Below are 17,216 nucleotides of genomic sequence, written 5' to 3' on the forward strand. Positions count from 1 at the left end.
TGTAAATATGCAACTAAAATTAAATGTCTTTTGAAACTTGGTACATAGAAAACCTCTCCTAAAATAATCTTCCTAAAATGATAAAAATAAAGATGTACATCCTCACTGATTTAGTTACCACACTTGTCTCGTTCCCAGTCCATAATGATTAGCTCTTATCTTTAAGATCTTTTATCTCTTCGAACTGTTATAGACAAACACAAACATTCCTACTAGCTCTCGAATAAATGACCCAGTGGTCTATTGAATCTTCCATTAAACAAGCTTCTATCATCAAGAGTTCCATACCTTTGCCTTTGGTTGCTAGGTATTCCTTTCACTCTTTACAGTTTGCCTTGAAGTGCCCTTTCTTACTATAGTGAAACATTTAGACTTAGAAAAGTCTTTAGGCTTTTTGGTTATCTACCTTTTCACTTGTGGTGGCCCAGAGACCTTAATCTTGCCTTTCTTAGCTTGCTTTCACTTCTTTTTTGAGGAAGAAGTGACAACTATATTTGCTTCTACTTTTTGGACTGGCTGACCACCATTCTACATCAACTCATAGGATTGTAACTCTTTCATGAGGTGTGTGAGCATCAGGTTTTTTTTTCCAAGGTTATATACAGCCCAAAACTAATAAAATCCTTGCACGAGCTTTTGAAAACTATTTCAATTTGAGTGTTTTGGTCCATATTGACCTCATTGTCCAGGGTCTCGACAAAGTAGCCCATAAGAGTGATCATATGGTCTTTGACCGGAGTGTCAGCCTTTTGCTAGGAATTCATTAAGCTAGTTATAGGAGACTGTCGAGCCAAGGTAGCTTGGCCTCTAAACATGTCTTCTAGCATCTAGAATCACTTTAGTTGTCTTATTACTCTCCAATTGCTTATACAGAGTACTGGTCATGCTTGCTAGCATATAGCAACGAGCTATCTCATCAAACTCTTCCCAGCGGTTTCTAGCCTTAGCTTGAGCGGTTGAAGGGCACTTAGTATCAAGAACTGTTTTAAGTTTCTCAAAACTTAGGAAAATTATCAGGTTCCTTTTTCATTCCTTATAGTTATTTCTATTCAGTTTGTTTTTAGTGAGTATGTTCAATAAGGGAGTTGGTGCCATTTTCAAATTGAAAATAAAATATTCATATATTAACATTTTTATATTAATCAAATGTTTGAACACATGTTGCAACATTACAGTATGCACTAAGATGATGCATGCGTCTTACATTAAACCTTGAAAACATTTATAAGTTGTTGCAATGACAATTCCCACATCAAGCCACCGTGGGGTGATCATGATCAACTAGTAAGAACATAAATTTCCATCGAATTAGTACATGAGCCTATTTCCTTAGGCAATTACATGCACTAATAATCATGTAATGTTTGACCATCATTCTAACTTAAGTAGAGCTCTGTGGGGAGTTACTTAACTAGAAGATCTTGAGTGTATAACCGTAAACTCAACACCTATTGCATCATGTACAAAGCACAACCTGGTGTTCACATACCAATTTTTGAAAAAAATCCAGTTTCAAAACGATTTTCCTGCGTAGCAAAAAATTAAAATTTAAAAAATCGACCCAGTTTGTGATATTTATAACAATAAACTTTAATCGAATTTGTACTTGTGTTTTTAGCTTAGCAGACGTTTGTTGGTCCTGATTTTCAAACAAATGATCTTCTCCTCCATTCTCATACCATGAACTGCTTCGAGTATAGGCTCGAACCATTGAATTGAAACACAGAACTAGAAGAAATCTCTCCTTTTGGGGTGAAAATGAAAATTCTCTCTTTTTAATAGAAACCGATAGAATTGTTATTCCGAAAAAATATATGTAATAGTTGACAATAAATTCTCTCTATTTTTTGGTAGAATAACAATATCTCAAAATAGGGTTAATAGCTCTACTGGTGACATTTATTTATAGGAAGAGAAAGTAGAACCCTTGTTGAGTTGTAGTGATTATTATAGTAAATTTTTAAGCTCATATGGTTGTATTATGACATGTAAATGGAAAAATTATGAGATCAAGTTTGGGAGATTGTTGAATATTATGGACATAAATAATAAGAAAAAATTATTATTTATTATGGTAAAAAGTTAGCCCAAACTAAAAGTGATCTATACGGACAATGTTATTAGGCTTTAGTTATCAAATAAAGCAAGGGTCAAATATGTGTAGATACTCATATAACTAATTTTTAATTGATCACAAGCAAATTGGAAATTAAGGTTGATGAAAAGAAAGAAAGTCCTGCTACCCTAGCACACCTCTATCTGCTGTTTCTAGCAGGTTTTTGGGTTTTTGTTCATTTTATATTGATTCTTTCTTGGTATTTTGACGGTGTTGCTCTTATTTCATTTTCTACCTTTTTTTCTCTACTCTCAAATCGTCTTGGGTTGTAGAATCATGGAAAAAGAGTTGGCAGATCTATCACTAGATGATGATGAGGAAGAAATATTGCAGGCACAGATGGATTTTGATTTTGTACATGAGGTTGTTGATTTATGTCTGGCTAGGTATTTTTTGATGGCAAGTGTTATTCATTTTTCAGCAATGAGAAACACGATGGAAAATTTATGGCATTCGGTTAAAGCGGTCCAAATCTCAAATATGGGGCAAAAAAGGTTTTTGTTCAAGTTCTTTCATAGAAATTGATCCAAAGAAAGTAATATCCTGGACTTTTAATAATCACCTCTTGATGTTACGTTGTTTGGGTAAGAGGGAAGATCTATTGAATGTGCCACTAATTCTTGTGACTTTTTGGGTTCAAATTCATGAAGTTCCATCAAATTTCTTCATTGAGTCTTTAGTCAAATAAGGGGGTTTTTTTTAGGAATTTTTTAGAGTTTGACAAGTTCGATTTGGGGAAGGGGTTGTGTACCTATTTGCATATAAGGGTACAACTGGACGTTAGACGACCTTTGAAAGAAAGAAAAAAAATGATGTTTTTTGCTAGAATTTGTTCCTATATTAGTTTTAAATATGAGTGTTTGACCTTGTTTTATTTCTTCTATGGATAGCTAGGGCACAATGAGTCTTTCTATTAGGCCAAAATGATATTAGGGTATGAAATATTTGAGAGGGTTGGATCTATCTCTGTGAGCTCAATCTCGTTTAGCTCTTGTAATGAGTAGCGTGTGGTTGTAAGAAGATGGGGAAGGGGTGAAAAGGGAGAATACTTTTAGAGGTAATGATTTGGATAGGCGAATCTATCCTATGTTGAGAGTAAATCTAGAAGGGGATTTGAATCTTGCATCTTGTTGGGATAGGGTTTATTAAAGATACAAAGACAGTCAAAAATGGATCATGATTCGAAAGACAGTGTGATTGAAAGGGGTGATAGGAAGAAAATACCTAGAAAGGAGGGTGACAAATCTATTAAAGGGGATAATTTGGGATCTTTGGTAGTTAGAAATATGAAAGTGTTGAGAAGTAACTATTTTAAATCGGCGGCTGCCAAGGGGTAAGCCGACTGGTTGTAATGAAAATCATAAGTTGGAATGTCTATGGGTTGGGGAGTCTACGACCTATCAGAAGACTTTGACATATGCTGAAGATGTATAATCCCCAAGTAGTCTTCTTTATGGAGACTAAGCCATGCAAAATACGGATGAAACATGTGAGACAAAGTTGTGGTTTTTGTAATGGTATTGATGTCTCAGCTGATGGTTCAAAAGGAGGTCTTTGTTTGGCATGGAAAGGTGATACTACAATTAATCTTAGGAATTTTTCTAATAGTCATATTGATGTCGAAGTTGTTGATAATGAGGTGGGAAATCAATGAAGGCTAACTGGTTTTTATGGCTCGCCGTATGCCTAAAGCAAAGTGGATTCGTAGTGGTTTCTGAGAAATTTAGGTTGCGTTTAAGAACTTCCATGATTAGTATGCAGTGACTTTAATGAGATAATGTAAGCTACTAAAAAATTAGAGGGTTTCTGAGAGATGAAAGGAGAATGGAGGCCTTTAAAGGTGTTTCGGAGGAATGTCAATTATTGGATGTTGGTTACTCTAGGGTTTGGTTTACATGGAAGAGGGGATTTACTAAAAAAAAATTAGAGAAAGGCTTGATAGAGGAGTGGCGAATGCTAATTGGATGTCTATGTTCCTTTATGCGTTGGTTCAGCATTTCCCACATTCCTTTTTCGTTCACTGTCCACTTCTTATTCATACGGTTCAGCCTGAAAAGAGGTTTATAATAAGCAGATTTCATTTCGAGGCATCGTGGGTGTTAAAGGAATCTTTTGCTAAGGAGATGGAGAATATTTGGAGGTCTACATTAGGTAATTTATTGAGTAAATTGGAAACCCTTAAAAAAGGTTTGGAAAAATGGGCCAGATGGGTCAGACATAATAGGGAAGGTATCAAGAAAAGTCTGTCGAATAAATTAAAAGAATTGTGATCACGTGATTAGTAACAACTAATAAATATTTATAATGAAGATCAAACCTAGACTAACTATTATCACGACGAAAAGGCAAGTGCACCTATCGAACAATAGTATAATAATGGCAAGATCGGGATATCGTACCCAAGGGAACCAAAAGTACTAGTATAACTATCTTTTTATTATCTAGCGTAAGAATAAAAGGGTTTGTTTTAATTAACTAATTATTTAAACTAATTAACTAATTTAATTAAAGCAGAGAGAAAATTTGCAAAAAGACTTGAAGAAAAACAATTGATAAAGATGACACCTAAGGAGGAATCCACCTAGATTTCACTTGTTATCTGACTCTGAATAGGACGATTTATTCACTTGACTTGTTCTGTAGAGATCCCTAAGTTAAGTTATTATCCCTATTCAAGACTAATAACGTCTAATCCCTATATTGAATGACCGAGACTTTTCTCTAATTAACACTCTAAGGTTGCATTAACTCGATCTATGGATCCCCTTATTAGGTTTCACCCTAATTCGGCAAAATCTTGTAACCCTATTTCTAGGCATTCGATCAACTCCACTTAATTATGCCAAATCTACTCTTAGGCAGGGTCTATTCCTCCTCTACATAAGCATATCAAATCATGAATTAATACCCGGAATATTAACTCAAGCATTAAGAACACATAATTAAGAACAAATCAAGTATTTATCACACAGTTTAGATAATAATAACAAGATCCATCATAGGTTTTATCCCCCTTAGGTATCTAAGGGGTTTAGTTCATAATAAAATAAGAGTACATCTCAAGAGTATGAAAATAAGAAACCATAAAGAAAACTCTAAAACCCCTGAAGGAATTCTGAGAGAGATCTTCAGTCTTAGAGTAGCTCCGGCTTTTGAGATTGATCGTCTGGCTTTCTTCAAGTAATTCCTGGCGTGTGGTTCTGTATTCTAGAAAAGTTTTGGAAAGAGCGGCCTCCTTCTAGGTCACACTTAGGGTGTTTATATAGGCTTTGGATTGGCTTTCTTCCTCCCTAAGTACCCTTTTCCGTGTAAAATACAACTCTTTGAAAAAGGGACACGCCTATGTGCCACGGCCGTGTGACGTGATTACCAAGCCGTGTTTGATCCATTAAATTACACACGGCCGTGTAGGCTCAATGGCCAGGCCGTGTGAATCGTGAGAGCCTTGTTCGACACTCTCGAAGGCCATGGGCGTGTAAGATACCTGTGTGGCAAGGCTTAGGCCGTGTCATCTTCTCAATTTGGTCCATTTTATCCCTTTTTAGCTTATTTTTGGCTCCTTTCGACTCTTGGTGCTCTTCTGAGTACAAAACATGAAATAACCAGATTAAGAGCACCAAAATCCACAAATCTAGTAATAAACATCCATAAATATGCTAAGTATTTGGGGTATAGATATGTATAATTTGGCGTTTATCAAATACCCCCACACTTAAGCATTTGCTTATCCTCAAGTAAAATTCTCATTTACTGCTAGAATTCATTCTTCTCAATCACATAATCATTATTGATAATGTTATAAGTTATTCCATAGAAAATCATACAGTGAGAATTCAACTATAGGGGAATTAAAAGCCTCAAACAATCTAAATCGAATATTTTGATAATAAAATCATAGGTAATCTTCTTCCTCTAAGTAATTAACTTTAGTCCTAAATATACAAGAGATGACATCCTCACTAAAGATTCACTCAAATCAGTCAAAGTGTTTAAGGTTCAAGATTAAGTACTCGATTGTCTAACATGAAAACTTATTACCATAGACTTGCATGAAAATCAAATCTCCACCACTTGTAAATGGTAAGATATACTAATCAAAAGGTCTTTTCATGGTTGTAACGGAGTTTAGGTTACAGGTATGGATACAAGCTGAAGAGACAAATGTTAGAATCGAGATAATTTCAATATATTATCCCACTATCAAAAACTTAATTATTGAACCACAAACAAATATCTAGAACAGTTTTACATGAGTTCATGACAACTTTAGCTTGCTGAGAATTACATTTTTTTAAGAACAAATCAAATCGATATAATATAGAAATCATACTTCGTGATTCAGTAACAAAAAATGGTGAACATAGCGAGGTAACAATGTTAAATTCAATCTCGATAAAAAGGGTCAAATTAAGTAGGAGGATTTCAACAATAATGGGTTAATGGGTTAATGATGAGGGTTAATCAATGAAAAAGGGTTAGTAGGCTCAAGGGGTTTCACTAAGGGTTTAATTATGTGGGAAGGCTTTTTATGGAGTAAATGGGTTAAATCCTAAGTGCCTTTATCATCTCAGTATATCAAATCATACGTGTGATCTCGATATATATAATCGAAGCAAGTTCTAGAATAACAGTTCGATGTTGACACACTCAAACCACAAAAAAAGTGAGCAAGAAAGAAAGCTATATGCTCAAAAGGCTCAAAAATCTCACCAAAAATTTGGGTTTTTGATGTCATTCTTGTATACTTAAGATTTCAAGATAATACGTCAATTTAGGAAAATAATTTTAAAAAAATTTAGTTCTCAAAATATCAACTTATCATGCTTGATTCTCTAATGTCCTATAATCAAATAATCATGCATAATTCCCATGGTCTAATTCATGACATATCAACAATAATTATAGATCAATTAGAATTTATTCGATCAAGATGATCAGAAAATCACTTAAGTACAAGACCAAATTCAGGGATTTGAGAATAACGCAAAAAGTTAGGTTTCATGTTCACCCCTCCCCCCTACACACTTAAGATGTACATTGCCCTCAATGTACAAAGATAGATTATTCAGAATAAAGAAAATGATAAGAGGAAAGGAGGTGAAACTCCCTGTTATATAGATGCGGAGCTTGATTCTAAGGCCAGAGTGTTCGGGGAAAGTGGTAGCTGCCATTGTTCCTGGCTAGATGAAGAAATTGGGTCGTTGAATATGGCACTCATGAGGTATTATTTCCCTTTTTTTTCCTCATTCCGTAAAATATTCCTAGCAGCTTTGCTTGGAAGTCTGTAGAATCATGAAGAGCTTATTAAGAGTTGGTGTGGAAGAGAGCATAGTGGAATTACTTGTTAGAAATACCAGAAAATGGAAAAAAAGTAAAATTTACTAATACAAATATGTCTTTCAAAATAAAATAATAAAATTGAAATGAAAATAAAAATCAAAAGAAAAATTAAAATAAAATAAATAAAATAAAAATAAGAATAAATAAAAAAAGGAGGATTCAATAATCCTCGTCGGTGGGGCCCTCTGTAATAGCCCAAAATTGGGTCTAGTTAGAACAGAGGTTTTGGGACTACAAAATATGAGATAGAAATAATTATTTTATGATTATTTTAAGGTCTATGATATGATTGCATGATTGTGTGAAAATTTCATGAAGAAATTCTATGCATAAAATGCTCAATTTGAAGTTAGGGACTAAATTGAATAAGTTGCAAAACTTGCATTCTAGAAGTTTCTAGTATGAAATTGCTTTGAAACATTAATTAGGAGGTCTTAAATAGCAATTTGACCAATTTCTAAGTGATGGACAAAAATTGGACATGGATGGAATTTTTGAAAGTTTAGTAAGGAAGGGCATTTTGGTCATTTGGTAATTAAAAGAAATAAAAAGGGAAAATAAAGCCAAAATTGACTCATCTTTTTCATGGAGGCCGAAATTATCATGGGGGAAGCCATGGCTAGGTTTTCAAGCTTTCCAAGCTCAATAGTAAGTCCGTTCTAACCCCATTTTTCAAGTTCTTTACGTTTTTGGAATCCCGGTAATTCGATTAAGCTTATTCTAGCAATAATTTAAGCTAGGGTTCATGTTTGGAAAAATACCCATAGGTGAAATGTGTTTATTTTGCTGTTTTATGATATAATATGAGGTTTTAAATTATGTTAGACAACTTGTGCTACTCGGTTTTGAGTGAAAACGAGTAAAAGGGCTCAATCGGTAAAAATACCTAATAGTCATAAGTATATGTTAGAGTGAGAATTTGATGTTTCCATATAAGGGAAAAGTGATAAGCATGTCATAAAACATAAGAATAAGGGATGAAGTTTAATTCCCGAGCCTAGGGGCAAAAGTGTAAATATGCAAAAGTTTAGGGGCAAAATTTTAATTTTGCAAAAGTTTGAGTTAAGGACTGTTTTGAATAGTAAATTAATTAAATAAATAAAATATGATTTTTTAGATCCCAAAAAATGAGATTTGAACCTAGAATGAGAGAAAAATCGAAAATTGGGAAAGTTGGTAAAATGATCGTTTTAGTATCGAGGTAAGTTCATATGTATAATAAGGATTAATTTATGCATGTTTCAATGTAAAATTGATATATTTATTATGATTTTCGAGTTGTTGAAAGTATGTAAGTTGGTATGATAATAATATCGCAATAATCTTGTAATTTATATTTGAAAGTTAAATTTAGTGAATTAATTGAATTATGTTAAATTAAATGATTATGGTGCCAAGTTTATGAATTGATTTAAAATATGTCTATGGTACATGAAGTGCATTGAATTATCATACATAAATGTGATTTCTATGATTATGGATATTATGGGAAATTGTAAGTTCATATGATTTTTAATAAGGCAATGTGTAGTTTAATGTTATTGCCTTGATATTAAATGAGATGTAAGTTTATATGTAAGTAATACATCAATATTACTTATATTATGATATTTTATAATAATATTGGAAATATGTTTGTGGATAATTACTTGATTGGTGAAATTGTTGGAAAAGAGAGAAATCCGGTTGAACCTTCTGGAAGATTGGATGATCTGAGATAGTATGTAGCTAGGTCATATGTATGGTGCTGAGTGCACATCATGTGTACAAGAGAGCTACAAGACATTATGATGTAGCTAGGTCGCATGGGTGATACTATGTGTACACCATGTAGACAAGAGAGCTACGGGATATATGTAGCTAGGTTGCATGCGTGGTTCCAGGTGAAGGACACCATGTAGACAAGAAAGCTACTAGATAAATTGGCTAGGTCACATGGGTGGTACTGAGTGTTCACCATGTGTACAAGAGAGCCGAACAATATGATGGGTGGAGCTATGTTCTGAAACCACCAAGTATCGAAGATTGATCCGAAGTGTTCAACGGGAGACTCTCTATGTATTGCTTTGTGAGTTTTGTGATGAATAAGTGCAGGAACTCGGTTATGTGAATGATGTGTTCATTAAGTGACCAGGAGGTGGTAATGTTATAAACAAGTAAGTTATACATGAGGATGATTTTATGGTGACCTTGTGATCATGGGCCTATACTTGTGATGTATGAAATGTGGTGAAAATGATTTGTGATATGTATGTTAAAATGAGGTTAATACAAAGAGAGTGTGAAAGAGTGAATTAGCAATAAAACCGTTTTGGACAGTAGCAGTGATGTGATTTTGAAAAATCACCAAAAATAGTAGAAATTGGATCAGAGACTTAATGAGATATCAAATTAAATCTTAATGAGTCTATTTTAAGATAAAAGAAACAAAGCAAGAAAAAAAGTTCTATATTTTGAGATATTTATGTTTTTGTGAGACTGGTTCAGAATGATTACGTGATCCCCTGTTTTGACTTTGGAAAATCAAAACAATTTGGATAAAAATAATTAGAGGATTAAGCTTATATTTTTAAAATCCCTAATGAGTCTATTTTCAAGATAAATCAACTAGAACATTATCCGAGTTCTATACTGTGAGATAATTAATTTTTAGTGAAGAGAGGTTAGAACTGTCAGAAAGTGAAATAGGGGAAATTTCAATGAATAAACTATACTAATTGGCTAAACCAAAAATTATGAAAATTTTATGGCGGAAAGATATGTGAGTCTAGTTTCAGAGGAAATTTACAAATCTTAATTTGGAGCTCCGTAGCTGGAATTATAAATAAGTAAGTGACTATGACTCATGTGGACAGTTTGATGTGAGAATTTATTAGTAAATTGTGAAATCGTACTTACAAGGATGCTATATACATTAAGGATGTGGAATGGAGAGGAGGAGGAGGAAAATAAATATATGTGGAATGCATGGAAACTATGGTATATGAAATATTGATATAATGAAATAAATTATATGTGTTTATAAGAAAACAGAAAGAGAATGATATGTATCATGACATATATATACATATGACTAGTCTCAATGTAATGCTTGTTGGGTATGGAGTTGAATTGAAATGTTTCAGGAAAACATGCTATTTTGCGCATCTGAATTGTGGTATTTTATAAAGATATGATCTAGTTTTAAATATGAATGCTTGATGATTAAGCTGAAGATATTTGGTAAGATGATAATCTTTGTATAAATGTATAAGTGGTACTATAATAAACAAGGTAAAATGAGTATGAGAGACACATGTATGATGACATACAAATGCTATGTTTGTGGTTTAATTGAGAATATTTAATCATTAAATGAATACCATGTTATATGCTTTTGATTTTGTATAAGTGTGTAAGAGATTAAGGATGACCAAAGCTTGGAAAATAGCCTAGGTATATTCCACACAGGCAGAAACACGATCATGTGTCTCAACCGTGTATGGAACACGACTTTGGGACACGAGCGTGTGGAGCCTTAAAGTATGAAATTTTCAAAGATTTTCGTAAGTTCTCGGTTTAGTCCCGAACCCTTTCTAAAGTATGTTTTGGGCTTCGTAGACTCAAATAAGGGACTATGTGTAATTGAATGAACGTTTTGAAATATGAATGAAATTTTATGGCCCATATTTTAGTTTAATGTTTGTATACCTTATCCCGGCCTCGGGTACGGGTAAGGGGTGTTACACCCTCCGGTGGTAGTGCTGGGGGAAAGTGGGGATTAATGCAAAGGGAATGTATTTCAGGGTGGTTTGAGGGTTAGGGAAGTGAGAATCTTGGGAATGGTGGTCGGAATAAGGATTAGGGAGTGGGGAGGAGGAGTTTTTGGCTAGGGTTTTGAAAGGGAGAAGAAGATGAACAGTGGTTTGTTTATATAGGGGAGGGTCACACGGCCTTGGGCCATACGTTGAGTGTGAGCCCGTATTTTTTGAATTTTTCAATTTAGGTTGTGCCCGGCTACTGTTCGACGCCCGTGTGTCTTGGGTGTGTGTGGCACACGGCCATGTCACACGACCGTGCCTAGCTTTGTTCGCTTCTCCCACGCCCATGTGTTACGGTAGCAAGCCCGTGCATTGTTGTACATAGCTAAAGGGCACGAGCGTGTCGCACGCCCGTGTCGAAGAAACAGATCGAGACTTGTCCCTGGCACGCCCGTGGGTTTTTTTTCCCACACCCGTGTGTTCCTATCAAGTTCACCCACGGCCATGTCGCACGGCCGTGGGGATTTATCGCACCCCGTGTTTTGGGGAAATCATGTCCTGCTTCAACACGGCCATATCGCACGGCCGTGTCTCTTCCCCTATTTGGCCACGGCTTTAGGCACGCCCATGTGCCTGGCCATGTGTGCTGAAAAACTTTGCAATTCAAAGATTAAGTTAAAGATTCAAAGTGTGAGAAAATAAAAATAAAAATAAATAAATCAAAATATGTTAGTGCTTGGGTTGCCTCCCGAGAAGCGCTTATTTATAGTCTAAGCTCGACTTACCTCTCCGTTGAATGATCATGGTGGTTCGAGGAGTTCATACTCCTCATTCCTGTTGTCAATTTTAAAATAAGGTTTTAAATGGGTGTTGTTTACCTTAAAAGTGCCGAACCTGGGATGACTCACCTCCACTGTACCGAACGGAAAAATACTAAGTACCGTAAGAGGGATTTCCTCATTTGGTGTGGTACTGACAATGTGAGGATCAACGGCATCTAGTAAGACTATACCGCGGACCTGAAGTTGATTAGGAGAGGTATCGGGCTTGTTTTTGCGTAGTTTCAGTTTATCATGTGTTATCGATTTGTGTTCTCGCCATTCATCTAGCTCCTCTATCCGTAGTCTTCGTTCTTCATCGACGTCTTTGTTCTCTTCATGATAGTAGCGCAGTGTCTCTGTTGTCTTTGTTCGAGGAAGTTCCTGCAAGGACAATTGAATATTAGTTTTATCATCGACATTTTTTATAACATTATCTTGAGTCTTAGAGGTTTTGACTGAGTCGCGTGCTTGGAGTGTTACTGAGTTGTCACCTGCACGAAGTGTTAGCTCTCCTATGCCTACATTAATAATGGTTCTGGTAGTTGCTAAAAATGGTCATCCTAAAATTAGAGGTACCTCGTTATCCTCATCCATATCTAAGACAACGAAGTCTACTGTGTAAATAAATTTATCAATTTTAACGAGAACGTCTTCAGTAATACCCTTAGGAAATCTAATTGTTTTGTCAGCCAATTGTATGCTCATCCTAGTCTGTTTAGGTTTACCGAGACCTAGTTATTTAAACATTTTATATGGCATAACATTTATACTTGCCCCCAGATTAACTAAAGCATTATTCACAAATAGACTACCAATTAAGCAAGGAATTGTAAAACTCTCTGGATCTTTCAATTTGTTAGGTAGCTCATTCTTTAGAATAGCTGAGCAGATTGCATTGAGTTCCACATGTGATGTAGCGTCTAATTTCCTTTTATTACTCAGAAGTTCCTTTAAGAATTTTGCTGAGTTGGGCATCTACGAAAAAACTTCAATAAAGGGTAAGTTAATTTGTAATTTCTTTAAGAGTTTGACAAACTTACCGAATTGTTCTTCTATTCTGTCTTTCGTCATCGCTTTAGGATATGGCACACAAGGTTCATGATTTGTACTTACCTATTTGGGATCATTATTGTTTACCTCTTCTCGTCCTTTGTTCATTACGTTCTCTTGCTGTATTTCTGGCTCAAGTGTAATGAATCCTTCCATATCTTGAGTGCTAATTGCATTGAGGTGTTCCCTCGGATTAGGTTCAGTATTACTTGGTAGACTACCTTGTGGTCGTTCGGAGATTAGTTTGGACAACTGGCCTATCTGAGTTTCGAGTCCTTGGATCGATGCTTGTTGATTCTTAAGTGTTGTCTCGGTATTTTGGAAACGGGTTTCTGACACTAAGATAAATTTAGAAAGCATCTCTTCAAGGTTTGGTTTTTTCTCCTGTTGATAAGGTGGCTGTTGAAAACCCTGAGGATTTTATGGCTTTGGATTTCCTTGACCTCCCCAGGAAATATTTGGGTGGTTCCTCCAACCTGCATTAAAATTATCACTGTATGGGTTATTTTGAGATCTAAAGTTATTATTACCCATATAGTTGACTTGTTCCTCTTCGGTTGTGGGATTGAAGGATTGATATTCTGTATGCACACCTCCTCCGCTTGAGTCACACCTCATTACTGGATGTACCTGCGTAGAACCAAGAAAAATATCAATCTTTTTATTGAGAAGTTCTACCTGATTTGAGAGCATGGTGACTGAATTGATGTTATAGACACCGGCTGTTTTCATTGGCTTTGTCCTTATAACTTGCCACTGATTGTTATTCAGTGACATCTCCTCTATAAATTCATATGCATCCTCCAGTGCTTTATTGTTGATGGTTCCACCAGTAGCTGCATCAATCATTTGTCTTGTCAAGGGATTCACACCATTGTAGAACGTTTGAACTTGTAGCCAAAGCGGTAACCCATGGTGAGGGCACCTTCTCAGTTAGTCCTTGTATCTCTCCCATGCATCGTAAAGTGTTTCTAAATCCATCTGCACAAAAGAAGAGATATCATTACACAATTTAGCCGTTTTAGCCGACGGAAAATATTTTAGTAAAAATTTCTCGGTCATTTGTTCCCAAGTAGTGATAGACCCTCGTGGTAACGAGTTCAACCACTGTTTAACTTTGTTTCTCAGTGAAAAGGGAAATAACCAAAGATGAATGGCATCATCAGAAACGCCATTGATTTTGAATGTATCGTAAAATTCAAGAAAATTTTCCAAGTGCGTGCTAAGATCCTCATCCTGCAAACCATCAAACTGAACAAACTGTTGTATCATCCGAATTGTGTTAGGTTTTAGTTCGAAATTATTCGCAGCAATAGCAGGTCTAACTATAATAGACTTAGTTCCTGTTAAAGAAGGTTTAGCATAATCATACATAGTACGTGGAGCAGGATTTTGATTAGCTGCAATTGCAGGAGGTAGCTGGTCGCCTGGGTTTTCAGCCATCTCGTCGGTTGGGGTTTGAGTATCGTCTTCTCGCTTGTTCTCCGTGTACCGTAAACTACGCCTTATTTCTCTTTGATATTTGTGAATTGTACGATCAATTTCTTCGTCAAAGAGTAATGGTCCTGATGGGTTTCTTCTAGTCATAAACTATAAAAACCTGCCAAGAGAGAGAAAAAAGTAAATTAATAAATAATAAAATAAAATAAAATTGCAAGAAAAATAAATGGCTGAAGTAATAAAAATTTAGTGTTCCTAATATTTTAGTTCCCCGGCAACGGCGCCAAAAACTTGATCGCGTGATTCGTAACAAGTAATAAATATTTATAATGAAGATCAAACCTAGACTAACTATTATCACGATGAAAAGGCAAGCGCACCTATCGAACAATAGTATAGTAATGGCAAGACCGGGATATCGTACCCAAGGGAACCAAAAGTACTAGTATAACTATCTTTTTAATATCTAGCCTAATAATAAAAAGGTTTGTTTTAATTAAGTAATTATTTAAACTAATTAACTAATTTAATTAAAGCAAAGAGAAAATTTGGAGAAAGACTTGATGAAAAACAATTGATAAAGACGACACCCAAGGAGGAATCCACCTAGATTTCACTTGTTATCTAACTCTGAACCAGACGATTTATTCACTTGACTTGTTCCGTAGAGATCCCTAAGTTAAGTTATTATCTCTATTCAAGACTAATAACGTCTAATCCCTAGATTGAATAACTGAGACTTTTCTCTAATTAACACTCTAGGGTTGCATTAACTTGATCTATGGATCCCCTTATTAGGTTTCACCCTAATCTAGCAAAATCTCGTAACCCTATTTCTAGGCATTCGATCAACTCCGCTTAATTATGCCAAATCTACTCTTAGGCAGGGTCTATTCCTCCTCCGCATAAGCACATCAAATCATGAATTAATACCCATAATATTAACTCAAGCATTAAGAACACATAATTAAGAACAAATCAAGTATTTATCATACAGTTCAGATAATAATAACAAGATCCATCATAGGTTTTATCCCCCTTAGGTATCTAAAGGGTTTAGTTTATAATAAAATAAGAGTACATCTCAAGAGTATGAAAATAACAAAACATAAAGAAAACTCTGAAACCCCTGAAGGAATTCTGAGAGAGATCTTCAGTCTTGGAGTAGCTCCGGCTTTTGAGATGGATCGTCTGGCTTTCTTCAAGGAATTCCTGGCGTGTGGTTCTGTATTCTAGAAAAGTTCTGGAAAGAGCGGCCTCCTTCTAGGTCACACTTAAGGTGTTTATATAGGCTTTGGATTGTCTTTCTTCCTCCCTAAGTACCCTTTTCCTTGTAAAATACAACTCTCTGAAAAAAGGGACATAATCGTGTGTTCGATCCGTTAAATTGCACATGACCGTGTGGGCTCAATGGCCAGGCCGTGTGAATCGTGAGAGCCTTGGTCGACACCTTCGAAGGCCACGGGCATGTGAGATGCCTATGTGGCAAGGCTTAGGCTGTGTCATCTTCTCGATTTGGTCCGTTTTGTCCCTTTTTAGCTCGTTTTTGGCTCCTTTCGACTCTTGGTGCTCTCCTGAGTACAAAACATGAAATAACCGGATTAAGAGCACCAAAATCCAAAAATCTAGTAATAAACATCCATAAATATGCTAAGTATTTGGGGTATAGATATGTATAATTTGGCGTTTATCAAATTGCACCATGGAGAGAAAGACGATGAGAATTTGGCAGAGTTCATTGATACAAAAGTATTGCTGAATCTTGAAATTGAGAAAGATAAGATGTATTGGGAATAGAGAACACATGTAAACTGGCTAAAATTAGGTGGTACAAACACTATTTTTTTCCATAAGCATGCATTTTAATGCAGAAGTAGAAATTCCATTTTGGAGTCTGCAATATGAGGATAGGAGGGTAATGAATGATGAGAGCGATCTGGAAGAGTTAGCTTGAAATTATTTTTATAAGCTTTTTCTGTCTCATGGTGTTCGGGATTCGAATCATATACTGTCTAGCATAGAAAGATGAGTCGCTAGTGAAGATAATTTGAAACTTAAGTCAGCTTACATAGAGGAGGAGGTGTGGCTGGCATTAAAGGAGATAGGGTCTACTAAGGCGTTTGGGGAAAATGGTTTTCCAGATGTGTTCTTCCAAAATTGTTAGCACATAATTGGAGAGGAAGTTAAGGCTTTATGTTTGAACATTCTCAATAAAGGTATGGATTTTGACTCTCTGAATGTCACCAATACTGTATTAATTCCAAAAGTCCCCCATCCCACGAATCTAAGGAATTTTAGACTATCAATTTATGTAATAGTCTTTATAAGATGATCACTAAGATGATAGCTAATTGGTTTAAAGAAGTCTTTGATGCATGTATTGATAGTGCATAAGGTGTTTTTGTTCTAGCTTATGAAATTTTGCATACTTTCTGAAAAAAGAGTGGGGAAAAAGGGATTAATGTAGTTAAACTTTATATGAGTAAGGCTTATGATAGGGTCGAATAGAAAGTTCTTTGGGATATGATGATTCGTATGGGTTTTGATTTGGCCTAGATTTCAACCATTATGAAGTGTGTTTCCTTTATCTCACATTCTGTTGTAGTTAATGGGAAAGTTGGGAAGATATTTAAACCCACTTGGGAAATTAGACAAGGAAACCCCTTGAGTCCATTTCTATTCTTGGTTTGTAGTGAGGGGTTATCTCCT

General features: G+C 35.4%; 1 non-coding gene across 1 annotated transcript; it reads left to right on the forward strand.

Annotated features, from left to right (window-relative positions):
- The first annotated feature begins 13,974 nt into the window (after positions 1–13,974).
- LOC128291102 (small nucleolar RNA R71) lies at positions 13,975–14,081 on the forward strand. Its single transcript, XR_008280878.1, has one exon. It is a non-coding gene; the product is annotated as a small nucleolar RNA R71 (small nucleolar RNA).
- The last annotated feature ends 3,135 nt before the right edge of the window (positions 14,082–17,216 follow it).

This window comes from Gossypium arboreum, chromosome 3 (genome assembly GCF_025698485.1).
Source record: "Gossypium arboreum isolate Shixiya-1 chromosome 3, ASM2569848v2, whole genome shotgun sequence".
Lineage (NCBI taxonomy): Eukaryota > Viridiplantae > Streptophyta > Magnoliopsida > Malvales > Malvaceae > Gossypium > Gossypium arboreum.